This window comes from Melospiza melodia, chromosome 2 (assembly GCF_035770615.1).
Source record: "Melospiza melodia melodia isolate bMelMel2 chromosome 2, bMelMel2.pri, whole genome shotgun sequence".
NCBI lineage: Eukaryota > Metazoa > Chordata > Aves > Passeriformes > Passerellidae > Melospiza > Melospiza melodia.
Genome location: NC_086195.1, coordinates 84,732,795 through 84,746,389, shown reverse-complemented (window position 1 = coordinate 84,746,389; position 13,595 = coordinate 84,732,795). Strand labels below are relative to the sequence as shown.

Below are 13,595 nucleotides of genomic sequence, written 5' to 3'. Positions count from 1 at the left end.
CTGGCTTTATTAACTTCTATTATTGAGTTCAGACATACTGCCAGAATTTACAAAAAAGAAAATGCATTTAACCAAACATGTTTCAAAAAAGGTTTTCATTATATAGGAATATCACTTTATCTGCAGATTCATGGATATATATAAAAAAAAAACTTTAAAATATTGCCCAAAACTCTGAAATAATACAAAACAAAGAAATACCTTTGAACTTATTACTCTTTGAATCAGAACACACAATATAGGAATATAGAACTATCTATGTGGACTTTAGAAAGTCTAGTGAAAATAAAATTGCCACAGGCCCTGAAAAATCATTCCAATAATTCCATTTAATCCATTAAAATGTACTATTTATACCGAGCATCAGAATTTAAGCACTTGTCTTGGTATAATTTTATCTTTTACTATAAGAATGTATTTTGTTACCAAATTTCTTTCCTGAGATCTTACAGAGTCAGTTATAAGTCTCTCAATGTTCCTTTTAAAAGCTAAATGTTAAGTTCCTGAAGTCTTGTATTATCTTCAGGCATTACCTTCAAGATCTTTAACCACTCTCACTGCTCTCCTCTGATTCTCTTCCAATTTGTCATCATCTGTCTTTCAACTGCAGAAGCAGAAATGGATATAATACGCCAGTGGCAGTCTTGCCAGCAGTAAAACCAGAGATGATTTACCATACTACTTCTGCTCATGTGGCCACAGAATTACAGTGTGAGCATATGCACATCTAAACTACCATCTCTCCAGAGCCCTTCACCATCTAAAACATATTTTCTTTTGAGCCTAGCTTATCAGTCAACGAGAATGTTGACTGTCCTGTGAATCCATATTCAATCTTTTGTAATCTATACATTAGTAGAAATTGTCTTTTTTTTTTTTCTATGTCATTGTTGAAAATGTAAAAATATGAGATTTGACAACACAAAGGTGGGAGAGTGACCAATACAACAGAGGGTTCTGTGCAACTCTGTGGAAGGACCTCAAGAGGCTGGAGAAATGCAAAGAACTGCCTGAAGTTCCAGAAAAGCAAATACAGGGTGCTGCACCAAATGACCCTATGTCCTAGGACATGCTGGGGGAAATTCCTGGAAAGCAGCTCTGCAGAGAAGGACCTGGGGGTCCTAATGGACAACAAGGTGCCCCTGAGCCAGCAGAGCCCTTGTGGCCAAGAAGGGCGTTGGTGTCCTGGGGTGGATTAGGATGGAAGAGCAGTGCCAGCAGGTCAGGGGAGCTGATCCTGCCCCTCTACTCTGCCCTGGTGAGGCACATCTGGAGTGCTGTGTCCAGTTCTGGCTCCTCAGGACAAGAGAGACGTGGAGCTCCTGGTGCAGTGGAGAAGAGCAAGGATGAGCGAGGGACTGGAGCATCCCTCTTACAAGGAAAGGCTGAGGAAGCTGGGCCTGTTCAGCCATGGGAAGAGATGACTGAAGTGGGACCTCATCAGTGTCTTTAAGTATATAAAGAAGAGTGCCAAGAAAATGGATCCAGGCTCTGCTCTGCAGTGCTGAGCTACAGGACAAGAGGCAACAGGCAGAAACTGAGGCACAGGAAGTTCCACCTGAATATAAAGAACTTTTTTACTGTAGAGATCAACAAGCACTGGAATAAGCTGCCCAAAGGGTTGTGGAGTTCCTCTCACTGGAGATATTCAAGATTTGTTGGTTTCAATTCTGTGTAACGTGATCCATCATGACTCAGCTTGAGCAGGGAGGCTGGACCAGATGAACCACTGTGGTCCTTTCTTGCCAGACACATCTTGTGATTCTGTAATTCTGAGATCCACTCCTTAGAATAAAACCTACCTAATAACTCTACTAATAGTTACATTTGTATTTTGAGACTCACATCGTTCAGTATTTGTTCACATGCGCTGTGATGACACAAACCTCCAATCTCACCATACAGAGTTGCCAATCAAATGAACATATATCAAAGTGTCACATGCATTTTTAGTTTTCCCTATAATATAAATAATATAGAAAGCCTTAGAATTCTACTCCATGCAGTTGGCATGTTGGCAAATTTTATCATTAGTTTACTGATAGCTGCTGTTTAGAGTTTCCTTTTCACTCTTATCATTTAAGCTTTGAAGTACAATCACTTCCAGTTGCCAGCATTATTAGGAATGTAATTTTTTTTCATCAGCATTGTTAATTACCCAGGACAACAGCAAATGCTACGATTTTACTGCTCTAGCAGAGTTTTAATTATTATTGCTGAGAGAAAAACCACTGGAAGTAAAGGACAACTAAAGGCAAGATCAATAATCAAGGCTCAATTCAGCAGCCCCCACACAGGAACCTGCTGCCTTTGAGTCATCGTGGGGTATATAAAACAACTGCACAGATCTTCAGGAGACTAGACTCACACCTTTCCAGAGTGGTCACCAAAAGCCAAAGAGAACAATCTCAGAAACTCTGAATCAGAGTCCACACCTACATGCATGTATCTGAATCAAGCTCTGAGATGCAGATTTCCATGTAGACGCTCTCATCAATAGCTCCAATAAACATGATGCAGCCGGACCATCAGTCTGTAATAATACAATGGGTTTTGATGCTTGTGAGAAACTATAGTAACAACTTCAAAATCTCATGGCAAAAATGAGAGCTGACCTAAGTACAGACTTTACTTCACACCGAAGCTCAGGAAAGAACCAAAGACACTACACATCAGGATCAACACCCAACATTTAAAATATGATTTTTAAAATGCCATCGAGAATAAATTTGTCACCACTTGCAACTCAAATTTGCACACCCAAATTTTCTTACAAAGGGGATGTATATTTTTCCTCTGTTGGATGTGACTCATCTCCAGTTTACCATCTCAAATGTTAAGATACCACCATGCACACTCTAAAACATATAATTTCATCTATGTCATCTTCATTTGCAAGTATGCTGCCCAGCTATAGAACACCTTGAGTACTGTGGCTCCCAGAACTCTCAGCCCTCCCTGTTTCCTATCAGGGGAGAGAGATCTTCCAACATTTTAGTAGCTTTGGATCTACCATGAAGAAAGGAGAAAGAGAATTCTACAGATTATCCCTCTACAAGCATAGTGAAGTGCTGTTTACTCTCTCACTGCAATGAAAAAAGATGAAGTGTAGCAATGTGGGATCATCTCACTCAACTTTACTTTCTAAATCCCCTGGGCTGCCTCTACAGAAGATGAGAAGACTGCTGTCTAAGATATGAAGCGTGAGTCACTCTTTGCGAGTCCATCTCTCTCCACTGATGACAAAACCAGTTACTCAGTTTAGACACAACATACTCCATGGGCAGATGAAAGGTGGCAAGAAGAAGCTCGCTTAAATGTCTGCCCTCTGGAGTGTGCATGAAGCAGAATTATATTATTTCCATTTTAAAAATGCTAAACGTAGAAAACAGTGCAATTAAGTCCCCTGTGGATGTAGATTAATGAAGCATTCAAAAACTGCATAGAAATAAAGCTGGAAGAAGCAGTGACAAAGCAGAGAGCCTATACAGAAATTGGAACAGAATTCATTTAACTAAAATTAGGTGGTTAATACAGTTTTAGATACTTCAGAGGCAACTGGAATTCCAGCCCAAATTCCAGACAGTTTCAGAAAGCTGTGAGTCTCCCAAAAAATCCTAAATAGTATCTCTTAGCTCCACAGAGACATCTGAGGTATTAAAGAACTCATCAAATGATAATTTGCACCCATAGGCAGGGTGCAAATTATCTTTTGCAAATGAATCCTCTCTCTAGGGTAGGATTCCTTTTGAGCTGAAGACACCTTATATTTCACTGTCCACATGTGAGCCCAAGCTCCTACTACAGCCAGTGGAGATCTCTGGCTCCACCAGCTGCCTTAACACAAGCAACTAGTTGCCACTCCAGAATAATAAAGACTCAGGTCACACCTGCAATTTCCATGCAGGAGACCTGAATAGCCTGGGAAGGGTCAAACACATTTCCAAGACAGAAAAACAAACCCTGCAATGTCATAGCATGGGCTAGGTGCTACCAAATTCCTGCAGTGATAGCAGAAGTAATTCAACACAGGCGCACAAGCTTCATAATCTGACCAAGTCCTACTGTGTCAGAGATTGTCCACTCTATGGCAGGACAGACCTATACAGTCTGAATCACTACATGACAACAATGTAGTAATACTAAGACATTTGCTTGCCTGACTACTCCTCTAAATCCATGATCATTAAGATCTTCCTGAATCTGGCACTGACATGGATTATTCTGTGAGTTCTCTGTATTTATATCCATCACGATGCACAGCCTTCACAAGAGCAAATCAAGAATTTTAATTGGAACATCACAATTCCATAATTTGTGTTCATTCCTCCAGAACAAGTTTTCTCAATTTTAAGTTCTATGTCTTCTGAACCAGTAATAACAACATTCATTTCACAAATAAATTGCACTAACACCTTGCTCTTCACGCTCAGATGAATTATCTTGTTTTAACTGTCTATTTATGTATTAATGAAACTGAATTGGAAAGTGTTACTGTACTTGACACTGGTGAGGGGACACCTCCAATCCTGTGTTACAGTTCTGGGCCCCTCACTACAAGAAGGACACTGAGGTGCTGCAGCATGTCCACAGAAGGGCAACGGAGCTCAAGTCTGGAGCCCAACAAGGGTCTGGAGCGCAAGTCTGATGAGGAGCAACCGAGTGAGCTGTTTAGCCTGGAGAAACTGAGGGACAGAGAGAACCCATCATTCATTACAACTCCCTAAAACGAGGGTGTAGCCAGGTGGGGGTCAGTCTCTACTCCCATGTAACAAGTGACAGGACAAGAGGAAACGGTCTCAAGTTGTACCAGGGCAGGTTGAGATGGGATAGTGGGAAAAATTTTGTCACTGAAAGAAAGGGTTGTCAAGCCCTGCCCCAGGCTGCCCAGACAGGATGACATTTCCCAAGTTAAATGATTCTATGATTCTATGATTTAGCAATACAAAGAGAAGAGTTAATTGAAAAGGGTGTACAAAGGGGTTTTGATCAGTAGAAACTGGGATAATATACTTCCAACAAAAATATCATTATTCAGTTCTACATCAAAAGCCCTGCTGAAATAGAAATAAATATTTGAATGACATGGTAAAAATCTATGTATTAGTCACTATGTGCCTTGTACCTGGAAGGGGAAAATGTGCTTTTTCACCCGTATCATCAAAACTAAGTATTTTAATCAAAAGCTGCAACAAATGGATGACATATTTAATGTAAGTTTCACCCTTAGATCCTAAGTTAGTTTTATGCACACAGTCTTTGGGCAAACATTCTGTTTCACAATCAAGCTATAATCTTAATACTGGGTAACAGATACAGGTATGTAGAAATTGCTTACAGTTCTTCCCATATTTCAAAACTAGTAAAATAACATCTTCATATATAAAGCACAGGACTTTTATATTCATTATATTGTTACTCTGTTTCTCCAATTATTCCTTCCCAAATATATAGTGTTCCAGTTTTACTTTTACAATCTGTTAGCCAACATTACCACAGATGATAATTTCAATTAATTTATTATTTTTGACCAATCTCAACAACTTTGCAATAGAATTAGGCTATGTAAGTGGTACATAGAACACCAAGTGAACTTTTTTCAGTCTACAACCACTCCATGTAACATTTGCTAGAATTACAGCTCTCAGTATTGATCACACATCTGAACTACAGCCTTTTTTCCAGTTCCTTTCCCAATAACCATTAGCCACTGTTTTTCACATTGTGCTGGTCATTGGAACATGAACAGGAATGAATTTATGGCAGCCACACATTAGGCACAAAACAGTATCATTCCTATTTTAAGAACTGGAAACGGAGATATTACAACATGCACAGAAAAAGACAAATTAAACTAGATACCCCAAGTTGTAGACCAGTGTATTAAATCCAGAATAAGTGCCTCTGTTTAATGTAATACTCACCTCTACAGAAAAAATACCCAAAAAAGCATTAAGTATTTGTCTGAAGGCACAGTGCCTAGATAGAACATAATTTTTCCTCATCCTAGGCAAAATAGTGCTTTGCTATCACGAGAATGAAAGGGAGAAGGCAGCCTGAAAGCATGAAGCTAAGCCACAGGCATCCAGATGCATTGCAGGTACTCCAAAAATATTAGCAGAAGGGGAAAATAACAAACCTGAAAGATAAGAAGGCGAGTAAGAGTTATTTTTACACTTTGCTATTGAATTTTAGAGCAGATGAAAAGTCTTGGAAGGCTTTTACTTTCACACACTGTATGCACAGGCAATAATGACCATTATCAGTTAGATTTGCAGCAGGGAGACACAGTGACCACAGTGTGATGGAACGAAACAAAAACCCCTTGATCCCACTGTGTCAGGCGGCTGCTGCAGGCAACTCCTCCTTTGAAGTCCAGAAAGCTGAGATGTCAGGGCACAAGCCCTGAGTTAAACCTCTCTCAGGCTTACCTTGCTTTGAAAAGGCCACACACTGGGCCAGCACCCTGTGGCATGGCAGCCAGAGAGAAGGCAGCTGGACTGCACAGAGCACTCTGCAAGCCCCACCAGTACCATCAGAGGCTGTGCAAACACAGCCACACCCTTTGGCAGGGACTCGTCTCACCCCATTTTTGCCATCACCTGCATCTGAAGCACTTCCTCAGGTAGGGACACCTCTGGGCCACAACTCACTCAAGCCATTTTTAATGCCCAAATGAGCCAGCAAGATGAAAAAGTGCCTGTTCCATTCCACTCACCACACAGACAGGCTGGCACAACCACTGGAGCCGACATCCTGTCCAAATAAACTAAAGCACCGAGAGACAAGTGGGCTGGGAAAGCAGTTCCAAGTCTCATGAGATGCAAACAGTCTCTGAAAATATAAAGGTCATCTGGAAAAGAATTAAGCAGAATTTGACTTTGTGAAGCAATGGGAGACAAGATAAAAATAGCTTTATTTCTGACAACAAGTGCTTCTGAGACACTTGATGTGTTTAATCATTTTCCTTTACCTCTGACAGAAAAGATTAATTACGGAACTGCACCAAAATAGTTCAAGGAATGTTGTGACCCATGTGAATATTAAAGATATGAGAGATTCTTAAACAGAGTACAAAAAGAAGATAAAAGTACAAAGCAGTACTCTTGAGTGATTTAGAGACAATCTTGCAGTACTGGAGAGAACTAAAATAGTCACTGATAAAAGACTTGAAATCTGGGACACAATGCTCAGGCAGTATTTAGGGGAAGACCAAGATAAAATCATTGCCATCAAAATTGCTTTGGGCGTGCTGGAGAAACATAAACATACAAAAGCTCCAGTACTGAGAATGACCTGCAAAGTCCTCTACCAAAACATGAACCTCTTGTAAGAAAGGCCAGGCTCCAATCATCATAATCATATCCAAGTATAAAAAATACAGATACAAGGGAAAACACATGAAGAACTGAGTTGTAATCCAGAAAAGCAAGCACACAGAACTGCCCAAGCTGTAGTGAGCAGCACAAACCAAGACAGCACCACTTTGCAGGAGCTGATATTTGTCAGACAGTTGAACAAGAAGGATAAAAAAAGCACCATGACTTTGGAGAAACTCATAATGGGAATGATGGTAACAATTATGACAACTGAATACACCATTATCCAGGAAAACAAATGGAACATTAGTGGATTTTATGCCACATTCTGGTTGGAAAGAATGATGCTAGAATCAGCAGTGAGCAAAAATGTTAAGCATATAAAACTATCACAAAACTCACATAAAACTGATATAGCAAAAACATACAGAGAATATATAAAAGTGATAAAGCAATGCCCAGTCAAAGCACTGAAAGTAAATGAATGCTAAAAACCGAAACTTCCAATCTTTGTAATAGTACTGTCAAGGAGAAGGCATCCATTATGACTTCAAACCAGTGGTTTCATGAAGGTTTGTACAAACTGGATGGAAAGAGGGAAGAGAAAAAACCAGCAGGAAGAAGAGGAGTGCCCACAGAAGCTGTCAAACTACAGAACACAGCTTTAGAAGGCCAAGCCACAGAATTCATGCCCCTTCCTTGTGCTAAGGCAGAAGCCAAATGAGAAGACTATTGCCCTCCAAAGCAATAGTGAGGAGGACAACCAAAGTAGTACATATAATCTTTAGCGACATCAGTCTTAAAACATGAAACTACTTTTAGTTAAATACAGAATTAAAATAAGAAATAAACATACAAAACAAATGTCTCCCATATTTAAGGGTAAAAATTCTGGAAGAGGTGCCTAATGTCAAGCATGTTGCTTTGGTAGATGCATATAGGGAAGACCAATATTCATCTGTTCATATTTGGTCCCTCAACATACCTCTCTAAATTTGCTAAACCAGGTGTTTCACAGGGAGAAATAATGTACTTCTCATGGTTTAGTGGAAGCATGTGAAGAAAATTGCTTTGAAAAGACTGATCTGCTAGCAGAAGCTTAAAAAACCAAGATGGTGTGTTAGAAAGAAAACTTTTCTTGGTGAGAGATAGAGGTAAACACAAATAAGACTAAAGTCCATCATCATGTGTCCCCCAACAGATAATGAAATGACAAAAAAATTTCAGCTTGCTGGACCTAATCTAACTAGCTAAACCAAAAACCTAGCTTGGAAGAAAGCCTATAGCTTGGTAGGAATATTATAGGATAGAGAAATCAGGTTACTCATTACCACCATCCCTGCACTTAAAGCACCCAGAACAGATGCTCTGATGCTCTGGTGTTAATAATTAACCCTTGAATCTTATCCTGGGCACACCACTAGATTAAAAATAAATTGGCCCAAATGCTCCTGGAGAGGTATTACAACATTTTGAGTGTGACTTAATGCTCCTAGAAGATAGACAAAAAGAAATTGCTGTCATGCTATTATTACAAGAACATCAAATGATACTGGATTTGGAAAATCCATGTTTGTAGAGTTGGGAAAGTGAGACTGGCAGTCAGAAATTATTCCTGAATTGCATGAATGTGCTGCCCTAAAAGCTCCCGAAGTTCAACTAGAGATGAATGGCTAGTGGCTTTTCCCTAATCAGAGTCTCAAAAGAAATTAGACTGCAAGAATATGGCAAAGTGTTTGAGTCCAGACCATCAACCACAGAAGCAGTAAAAATATCTCCAAACCATGGAAAAAAGCTTACTGGAGTAATAAATAATTACATGAAGATGAGGTATTTCTGATGCTCCAATCTGGCCTATCATAAAAGCAGACAGCAGGATTTACTGGATAATGGTTGGATTTTGAACAATTAATTCTGTTACACCATAAACCACACCTGTTGTAGGAAAAAACACCATAATCAGGCAGAACAGATTTAGCATATGCTGTCTTTGGGATTTTGTTATGAGGGAAAGGATGGAAAGAATTTCCCCCTACATTGGCACGGCAGCAATACCATTTTAGAAGCATCTAGTGCCCCAGGATTTCACTGTGCTCTAGCTTTATGCAATATTCATATCAACCAAACATGGAAAAATTTACCAGAGGCTGATCAAATCCATGTAATTTCACGAACAGATGATGAATTAACCTACAGTCAGATTCAAACACCACTGAAAGAGTGAATTATACAAGTATGAGCCGTATATTTGTACATGGCTGTTCGCTTCTAAGTGAACTGATGAACAGGTCAAGTGGTACATTAAAGTGAAAAATATTTAGGAATAGATTAATGACCTTAGAAGGATGAATGAGGAAAAATTACTAAGAAGCTCCTTGTGCTACAATTTCACATATGCTGTGATCTTTTGCGAGTTTTATTTTCCCCCCGCATTCTATATCGGTGTTTGCAGATTAGCCTTTAACCAAGTTCTTTAAGAAGGTGCAGGAATAGGAGCGGAGATCAGGACAAAACCTGACCTCAGCAGCATTCAAAAAGGCTGGCACAGGTAGCCACGCTGGGGATGCTGTTCCAGCATGGCCACTTCATTTGCACTTTGTTACCCCCTCCAGAAGCAGTAGAGGTTATGTTATTGTAAAACCAAAGGAGTCAGTCAGTTCACTGTACAAAGTGAGCACATGGTGCTCCTGGGAGACTTAAAGCAGTGACTCAGAAACTACAGAGTGGGTGAAAGGTGCAATTACCAAGTTCGGCACAGTTAAGTGCATGAACAGTGTGGGCTCAGCAGAAGAGTGAACTACAAGAAAAGTTGGTCTCCAGAGCATATCATGGGGACCTCATCCAATTTACTCACAAGAAAAGTCACTTCAAAGAGGCTAGAGCAGGAGAAAGGTAGCTCCCTCTGGGAGAAAATATTAAACAACTGCTACAGAATTATTTGATGTGCATCACAAGAAATGCTTCTAGAAGGTAAACTAGATCCTCTTTCTTTTCAGCACTCAGATATCAGTTCCATGGTTGCAAATATAAAATGAAAGATCCTTAATCAGTTTCACAACAGACCAATACTGCAGTGCCCAGGTACATCAAATGGCTTCAGAAGGTATTTCCAGATAAATGTGATAGTGGATAGCTTTTCCTACTTTGAGTTCCTCTGTGAGAAAAAAACAACCAGGGGATATCAACAGTAAAGGAAGTGGAAGTCTCCATCAGTGGAGGGTACAATGAGTAATATGAAGGCATTCAGCTCAACACAGTTGTCATAGGAATCGCAAATTTAGTCATCATATATGGAACCAATGTATCAGAACAGAGCTCTGTGGTACGATAAGAGGCAAATGAAAACCAGAATGAAGAAGACTTGCTAGAAGCAATTGCTGCAAAATTCTTTTTAAACCAAACATTTGGATTGTTCACGCCCAAATCCTGTTCTATCACTTACATGATAACCTGTGTTTGCTATAAGCTTGGACACTAAATTTAACCATTCTGAGATAAGAACTATGCAGCAGTGACAACAGGCTATCAAATAAGATGGAATGTCCCATTCAGCCCTCTAGATGGATGCAGAAAGCAGCACATCAGGATAAGCAATATAAATTGAAGGTACCAGTTTCAATTTTCAGACAACTGTTTAGATTACAATTTGACTAGATGTGAATATACAATTCTTCCTTCTTTTTCCAGTCAGACTGAAACTCTGTCTGTCAGATTCAGCTGTGTTTCTATGCACACATAATAAAAAGCAAGCACTAAAGGCTTATCTCCTTGTGTGAAACCTGCCTGAAATTATCTGGCCTGGGGACATGTAATAGAAATGACTGAAGTGATTTCAATCACACACTTTTAAAAGGAATGCTCAATTGCAAACTCACTGAAACTGTACAGTAAATTAACTTTAATCCAGTGACTTTTGGAGTAGCTTTTGTGTCAACTTAGATCCCAGAGAGAACCTGCCTAACCAGGACCCACTGCTACAAAAATCTGCATGCGTCATCTGCAGATCTCTGAGCCAGTGCAAACGTCATGGAAGTTCCACAACACAAGTGGCAGCAGATACCTGCTCCAGCCACTGAACCCCACCCCTATGAAGAAGAAAGCAGCTCCCGACCTTGACACCTGGCATTAGTAGTCAGAAGGGTTAATGTCCATGTATGACCTAAAATTCAGTTGCTCAAACAGAGCCATCCCAGTACCATTTGGGATGGTCTGGCCTATCAAGATATCTGCACAACTCATGACCTCTGGAAAACCTTGTCTTTTGGACTGGCAACTGGAGGCAAGACAGACAGGATTGTCTAGGCTTCTCAAATGGTACACATTTATTATGTGTGTGCCACTTCTTTTGTCCTAGTAGCTTCTGAACAGGTAGCTTTGTGAATGCATGAACTTCTGACTGTTTGTCCTGAACAATATAAGAATGAATCAAAATCTGAAAGGATTCAGGAAAACCAAGAGGGTCTAAGTAAGACTTTTTCACTCCAGAAGCTTTACACCAGCAGCAGCCCCTGAAAGGCTGACAAGATGAATCATAGGACCCTGCAGATAGACAAGTCAAGCAGAACTGAATGACTCGTAATTGGTGGTCTGGATGTCTCAGCAGTCTGTCTGTCTTTGCACCACCACAGTGAACCACAGGGCTAACTGACAAGTTTTAATTATTACAATGGTTATTACTAGCTGTAATTCTTCCTTAATGTTACTGCTTCCACTAAGCTAGGCTATGAAAGGAAGATCTGGGAAACTATAGGAGGAATTCAAGCTGAATTCAAGTTACTCAGCATGCTGACATCTCGTCAGTGAGGATACAGTCACTGGAGGAGGCAGACTTTAGTCAGGCATATTTATTTTGAGGAATCACTACACTCCTCAGCAGCCACCAAGAAGATAAAGAGCAGCTATTCAAATCAAAATTCAAAAGAGGAAAGATAAATTCCAGTGCAAGGAAAGGTGGGGAAAATTAATCATTAGGAGAAGTGAAATTCTTGGGGTACCAGTTTTTTAAATTTGAGCAACAACATGAATCAAGAGATGAAAGACAAAATCGGGCATTCAGTTTTAGACTGGAAACAAACTTTGAATTTTTGCATTTCTTCAGCAGCAAGGATGATTTATGTGCATTTATCCATTTTTTTCAACAAGCTTTTGACTATACTGCAGTCACAGATTAAACTAGATTCAATTTATACATACTTTGATTTAGGAAATACATTTAGAATCTCATCCAAAGCGTGCTGAAACCATGAAAATACACTTTTGAGGTATAAGTAAGTCCCTTTATGTCTGTTTCTAAATGCATGTTTAATGGTAGGTATAAAATTGCTTTACTGCAGAGATGAGTGTTAACTCAAAAGTGTACACATAGAAGTTTTCCTGCTTTACTCTTGTAGTCGGCAAACAGAGTAAGAATCGCCATTTCCAGTAAAAGCCCTACTCCTGTAGAACAGATAACTGCATCAAACTAAAAGTATTTAAAATCAAATCTTTAATTCTTAGTTAATAAACAAAGTCTTCATATTTTTGATTACCTGTTGAAATTAAACTGTTTCACCGGTTTGTAAACAAAGAATCTAACTTGTCTGGATAACATAATAGTGAGGAAATGTTTAAATGTTGTTGATAAGAAGCTGAATGTTAAAAATTGATATAAAAATACCAGCTACAGCTGTTTCCCTTTTCAAACCACATCCCATACTTTTTTATGAAGCAATACAGGATAAGGGGGGTTTACTACATCAATGTACTGCAATCTCAGCTGTATCAATGAAGAAAAACATCACAGTGAAACACCTAAAGCTGCTTTTATCCAGTCCTTAGGGAAATAAAATAAATTTTAAAAGAATACAGCAAAAGAAAAGGAGGTGTGTTGTTAGAGTGATTGCTTACTGAGCCACACAGAAAAGGGCGGGCGCTGGTTAACACATAGTTGAAAATGTTAATTAGCTACTGCTCTTTCAGCAATCCTTGTTTCGGCCTCTGTGCTCTCACCACAGTACTAGACACTTGCTAATCAGAATTAACATCACATTAACAGACTGAGGTATGCATAAATATTCTGTCAACTCCATAAATTTTAAACATTCTTAGCACATTTAAAGTTTAGACTTTACTCTAGCAGCACAGTGAGCACTCCTGGGGGCCTCGCATGTGTTCTTTTTTAAAGAGCAACTTAACATATTTCACTGATCTCTGACAGTGCACTCATTTTCTTTTGGAGATAAAGCAGTTGTCCCTCTTTGATACTGGGGCTTCTTTACATAGGAAACCTACAAAATA

The 13,595-nt window shown here is 39.4% G+C and overlaps 1 protein-coding gene across 1 annotated transcript in view; it reads right to left on the bottom strand.

The window, feature by feature from the left end:
- The window catches only part of KL (klotho), a 49,102-nt gene that overhangs the window by 16,628 nt on the left and 18,879 nt on the right, over positions 1-13,595 (bottom strand). The window lies entirely within an intron of this gene.